This window comes from Puma concolor, chromosome A1 (assembly GCF_028749965.1).
Source record: "Puma concolor isolate L17-30 chromosome A1, mPumCon1.1.hap2, whole genome shotgun sequence".
Taxonomy (NCBI): domain Eukaryota; kingdom Metazoa; phylum Chordata; class Mammalia; order Carnivora; family Felidae; genus Puma; species Puma concolor.
In genome coordinates this window covers 29,920,205-29,926,204 of record NC_141667.1, presented here as the reverse complement: position 1 = coordinate 29,926,204, position 6,000 = coordinate 29,920,205, and the positions used below count along the sequence as shown (strand labels likewise).

Sequence of the window (6,000 nt, the reverse complement as noted above, 5' to 3'; positions counted from 1 at the left end):
GTGGATGCTTTGTTATGGCACCCCTAGCAAACTAATATAAAAGGTAAACAAAAACCTTTTTTTGTTTTGTTTTTCAGTTTTTTTGCAAACATGGGTGGCCATGACTCAGCATTCTAGCCAAGGAGACACACAAGCAGAAATTCCTTGGTTGACCATTTGCTAGAGCTTTCTAGAACAGGTCAGAATTAGCTCCCATGTGTCTTTTGCTCTTTGCCCTTTCCTTTCTTCCTTCCTGGAATGGAAATATAAATCTGACAGTGTAGTAGCCAACCTGGGACCATGAAGCAACAGCCAAGGATGGCCAAGTGGAAAGACAAGAGACCTGATGGCATCATAAGGCCATTGTACCAACCTAGTGCCACCTAACTCCAGGTTCTTGTAGGTGAGAAAAACAAAACATTTAATTTATTTAGCCACTTTTTCCCCTTCAAGTTTCTATCTCCCATAGCTGAATGCAATTCCTAAATGATACCATAGATATTTGGTGTGTATGTGCATGTGTGTGTGCGTGTGTGTGTGTGTGTGTGTGTGTGTGTGTGTGTATAATTCCATATATTTAGTATGTATATATCTATATACACTAAATATTTATATATACTAAATAAATACTGTATATATTCCAGAATTTAGTGTATATAGATATATATATGGAAAAGAGAATTGTGCTATATAGGTGAAAGATCTAATTGGAAATCACAGGGAACATGAATTTATTTACTTCCAACCATCTGCTTAGCTACACAGTTGCCACTTTCTCATTTGTGAGCAAATTTCAAATGAGATAATTAAACAGAGAGATACTGACTTTTTACTTAAAGTGGGCAATGATGCCTACAAATGCATTTATTGAGTATCCAAGAGGATTTCAAAGGAACTATAATTTGGTAGGCAATGCACTTAGATGTAGAGAAGTTGTCCACTGTGATCATTGGAGTAAGTTTCAGAGTAGCATCATGGGATTCCTTGTCAATTTCCTTGTAAATTGTCATATGTGGGCTACCCAGGTGTCTGACCTCTAGCTCATTAGCCTGTGTAGTGTGTGAACCAGCTATGGGTCTGCAAACTGTTACCAATTAGCAAGAGATAAGGAGATAAGGAGCCTGTCACCAAATGTAAAGGAACTACATCATTTGAACAGACTGTTTAGTTCAGTTTACTTACTTTATTTTTTTGGTGGCAAGACTTCTCGATGAAGGAAGCAATAAGCTGGTTTACAGTCTGGTGCCAGCTCCATATCTCATTGTAGGTTTGTACCGTGCGCAGCACAGTATAACTCGGGTCTGATCAGCTAATCATGGTGGAAGATAAGGATGTGTGTGTCCGCCCTCTGTAACTCACCGGGATGGGAGTCCAATTAAAATCATATTTCTATTAGGTCCAGACTGTGATGATTACTTTGAGCCCCAACTATCTGCATAAGAACTTGGCCATGCTCTGAGAGTCCCTAGAAAACTGTCTCATATTTGTTCAGGAAAAATTCACTCAAATTCTTTCACTTTGGTCTGCTAGCCAAATCGTCCCAGCATGGCCTCTGCTGCTGATATTTTCAGTGACAAAACTGAAGTGTTCTATTATTTAAGATACTTTTGGCTGCAAGTAACAGAATACTCTCCTTTATCTTAACCCACCATATCTTTAGTAATACAGACATTAAATTTTCTCACATAACAGAAAGCCTGGAGGAAAGCAGGTCTAGGTTTGAAACTGGCTCAACGGTTGTTTGTAGCTCAGGCTCTTTGCCTCTCTCTGTGCCATCCTCAGCATGTTGGTTCTGTCCTTGTACAAGTCACCTAGTGGCTACAAGGGGACCTTCACAATTTTAGATGTCACGGTGTCCAGCAGGAGCTTTCTTTTCTTTTATTCAAACCAGAAAACCTTTTCCAGAAGCAGCAGATGTCATCCCCCCATCTCCAACCACACACACCCAGATTTCCTGTTACATCTCATTGGTCAGAACTAGGTCTCAGGAAATGCCCTACCTTCAAGGCAGTCTGAGAAGGCAATCACCTGATGAAGGGGAACAGGATAAATATAACTGGCATAGTCAATTAGGATTCATTTCCTTGGGCTCCACTCATGGATACCCCAAATTAGATCAAGGTTCTGTTAGCAGAGAAGAATGGAGGGGGGGCGGTGTGGGTTTCTGTTGTGTAGTTACCCAGCAGCATTTTCCAGGGATACTGTCTCCCCAAAGCCATCTTTCTTTGGAGGACTAGATCAGTGCTAATGATAGTAAAGAGACCTAGGCTTCAAAGCAGCTTGATCCAGATCAAGTCTCAGAACTTCTCTCATGCAAAGAGCTGCTTTCGCTTCTAACACTCAGTTTCTGAGCCCTTGACACCATCTTCCAGACACACACTCACACTCCCATGACAGGGAACCACAGTTTTCCAGCAACAGCTCTGTTTCAAATGCACACTTGGAAAGGAAACATTCTCTCAATGGAACATCATTCTACTGAACTGTAACTGCTGACCACGCAGATATTATCATCCACTGTAGCTTTAGCCCCTAACCGCTTGGAGCCAGTCTCAAACATCTTTTTTTTTTTTTCCAGACTGTGGTCCTTACATTCGTAAATATACCATAGAGGTAGTTTTTTTCCAGAACAAAGAAAAGTGTGTGCAACTCTTTGCTTCTTGCATAACACCAAACTGCTAGATGCTTTGAAATGGCAGTTTTCCAGCCCCCATACGTCCTGTCAAGGTTTCAATAGATTCAAGTTTCAGCCAGGGATCGAGCACTTACTCTATCCAAGCCCTCCTTATAGCAGTTTCTGAAAAAAGCTGCTCTCAAGCAACTGGCCTAGGAATGGGATCTCAACTCTGACATGGTGGCAAAAAGTTATTTCCTTTTTTTCATCGCCTAATTAGTGATCTTTGTAATTAAATAATACAAAGGAGTGTGTGCCACATACAAAAACAACTGATAGAATTCTATCAAGTACAATGGTGTGTGTGTGTGTGTGTGTGTGTGTGTGTGTGTGTGCGCGCGCGTGTATGTATGAATCAAAATAAGCTGGATGACTTAGGAAGATTTTAAACAAGAAGCAGGGTTAGAATTATAAGTAGGTTTTGGCCAACGGAGACAAAAAAAGGAGTGAGCCTTTCTGGGTGAGAGGTGTTTAATATTAATATATCTCAAGGTAGGGAGGTTAGAGCTTTTGGTGGAGGGAGTATAGTTAAATTCCCAAGTGTATAAGCAGTTTAGATAAATTCATGATTAATTTATATTTTTGAAGCTTTGTTTTCTGTTTATATTGACTATTATGGTTATTGTGGTGGGTTCCTTAGAAATAACTGGAGCTACCCGGATTCAACCATTTCTTTTCTTCCACTCAGTTTCTTCATGCAATCTTGACCTTGATCTAGCTGCTTCCAAAACAACAAATTCTGAATTTAAATGAATACTAATCAGAAGTTTCACAAGATCTGCAGTCTCTCACATTATTGTTCATCCCAGTAAAAGAAATTGGGGCACATAACCTGTATTCTCTTGAACTTTCTTCAACTGGTATAATTGCCTTTATTAATAGGGAAACATTAGCGTCTTCTGGTCTTTTCCATGCATAAATTCTGGATATAATTCTCCAATAGTGCTATTATTATTATTATTTTATTTATTTAGCACCAATTCTTCAACATTAGTTCCTTTTAATTTAGAGAAGAGTAAAAAAAAAATGGGTTGATTATTATACGCATGAGAGTCACTTTTCCATCTTTCCATTTTCTTTTTCAAAAAAATTTGACAATATGTATAAAGGCATGCAATCCTTGCCTTCTGATGAAAGGCAGTTTCTGGCTTCTACTGGCTGGGTTAAATCTCATTAGAGAATTTAGAAAATTGGATTTTATGTGTCAGCAAAACTGATTGTTCTTTAAAGCATCTGAAAAACCAGCAAGGGCGGTGTGAGGGTGGTGGAATCAGACAAACGGGATAGGATATATGGATCCTGAAACAGGGCTTGAGAAATCTTCTCTATTCACATAAGACCAAATGTGTATTTACTGAAAACAACACATGGAGAGGATGGGGAGCTAGAACTTGCTTTGTTAAGCTAAAGCTTGGGAAATATTGTAATTGAAGATCCACCTGGTGTGTTCAAAGCAGATTATAAAGCCTGTTGAGCAGCAACCAATTTCTCTGGAGATCAGTTTGTACCTGTGAACGTAGCTGGGTTGGCCCTGTGGTAGTCCAATCAAATCAAACCACAGTTTTGGTTTCACTCATGATATCTCTCTCTCATTTAATTCTTTCTCTCTCTGTCTCTGTCTGTCTCTCACAGACACACGCAGAGACACAGAAAGTTTTAGTGGGAATGAGTATTTTGGTAGGTTGAGTGATGGTCCCCAAGCATGTTCATATTCTAATTCCGGAAATCCTTGAGTGTTACTTTATATGGCAAAAGAGATTTGCAGATGGAATTAACTTAAAGGTCTTGAGATGGGAGAGAATAACCTGGATCATCAAGGGGGAGGGCTTAAATGCAACTGCAAATATTCTTATAAAAGGGAGGTGGGGGAGATTTGATACAACAGAAGAGGAGAAGGCCGTGTGGCCACGGAAGCAGAGATTGTACTGATGCAGTTACAAGCCAAGGGATGTGGGCAGCTGCCAGAAACTGGGAGGAAAGCACTGGATTCTCCCTTAGAGCCACTGGGGGGGAGTGTGGGCCTGCTGACATCTTGGCCAGGGAGCCTGGTTTTGGACTTCTGGCTCCAAGAACTGTGAGAGAATAAATTTCTGTTGTTTTAAGCCACTTTGTGGCAATTTGTCCCGGCAGCAAAGGACATATAGTGGAGTGACATCCTAGATACCAGAATTTAAGGCAAAAGTCATATACAGATAAATCATTGACCCCTGAAAATCACTTAAGAACACACCACATTGGAGAACAACATAGCAAGTTTTGTCCCCCGCAAGCGCTGGAATGGAGTGTTGTTTCTTCACATGAGATGGCAGATGAAGGAGTTGGCTTGTGTTTAGGGGCTATGTTCTGGCAAGAATATCTATCTTTAAATATTAGACTCCTCACAAAAGTACCTGGCAACCAAGATAGCAGATTTGTATCTCCCATCTCACTCTCAGTCAAGGCACATGCTCTTTGAATGGAACAATGGACAAAATTGCTCATGTGATTTAAATTGTCCTTTTTTTCCCCCCAAGTTTGATTTGTTTAAGATAAATAACAATAGCTAACTGGTAACTCAGCACATGCAAGATGCTTTTCTAATTGCTTATATGAACTCATTTAAAGCCACAAGCTGAGGTGTACAGAGGCTAATAATTTCACTAAAATGAATTTTTCGGGGGCACCTGGTGGCTCAGTCAGTTGAGTGTACTATCTCTTGATTTGGGCTCAGGTCAAGATCCCAGGGTCGTGGGACTGAGCCCTGCATCGGGCTCTGTGCTGGGAGTGTAGCCTCCTTAGGATTCTCTCTCTCTCTCTCTCTCTCTCTCTTCCTCTGCCCCTCCTCTCTCTCAAACTAAAATAAAAATAATAAAATAAAATGGATTTCATATATTTATATGTATATTTAAATAACCTTCCAATACAAAATCAAAGACATTTGAATATCCCAACTTTTTTTCCCATAAGATTTCTTTGGGGAGGTGCCTAATAAAGTTGGTCTCGATTTCAGAAACTGTGGATCCTTTATGAATATGCTACTCCACAAGGAAGCTCCTCTCTTGTTTCATGCAGACTTTCCCAACTACTTTCCATTCAGCTTGAAATAAAAAGATATCCTTAGAAAACTTTTCCTTTCTTTGCTATTAACTTGAAGATATTCTGCTATTTTCCAAGCCTCTATTTTCATAATTCAGTCTGATGCTGCTAAATTAATATACACTTCATTCCCAAATCCTTTTTCCAGCAACCTCTGTGGATATCAAAGCTGATACATTCTGTGCTCCCTTTACTTATTTTTAGTCCATTAAAAAAAATGTCTATTTTAATTTGTCTTTCATACGATGCATTTGAAATAATTTCTTTTCCCT

General features: G+C 39.6%; 1 long non-coding RNA gene across 1 annotated transcript in view; it reads left to right on the top strand.

Moving 5' to 3' along the window:
- Positions 1-270: 270 nt before the first annotated feature.
- Positions 271-6,000, top strand: part of LOC147584071 (uncharacterized) — a 51,759-nt gene continuing 46,029 nt past the window's right edge. The window contains exon 1 of the long non-coding RNA XR_015255142.1: positions 271-382. This is a non-coding gene — a long non-coding RNA (uncharacterized LOC147584071). The remainder of the gene's footprint in view (positions 383-6,000) is intronic.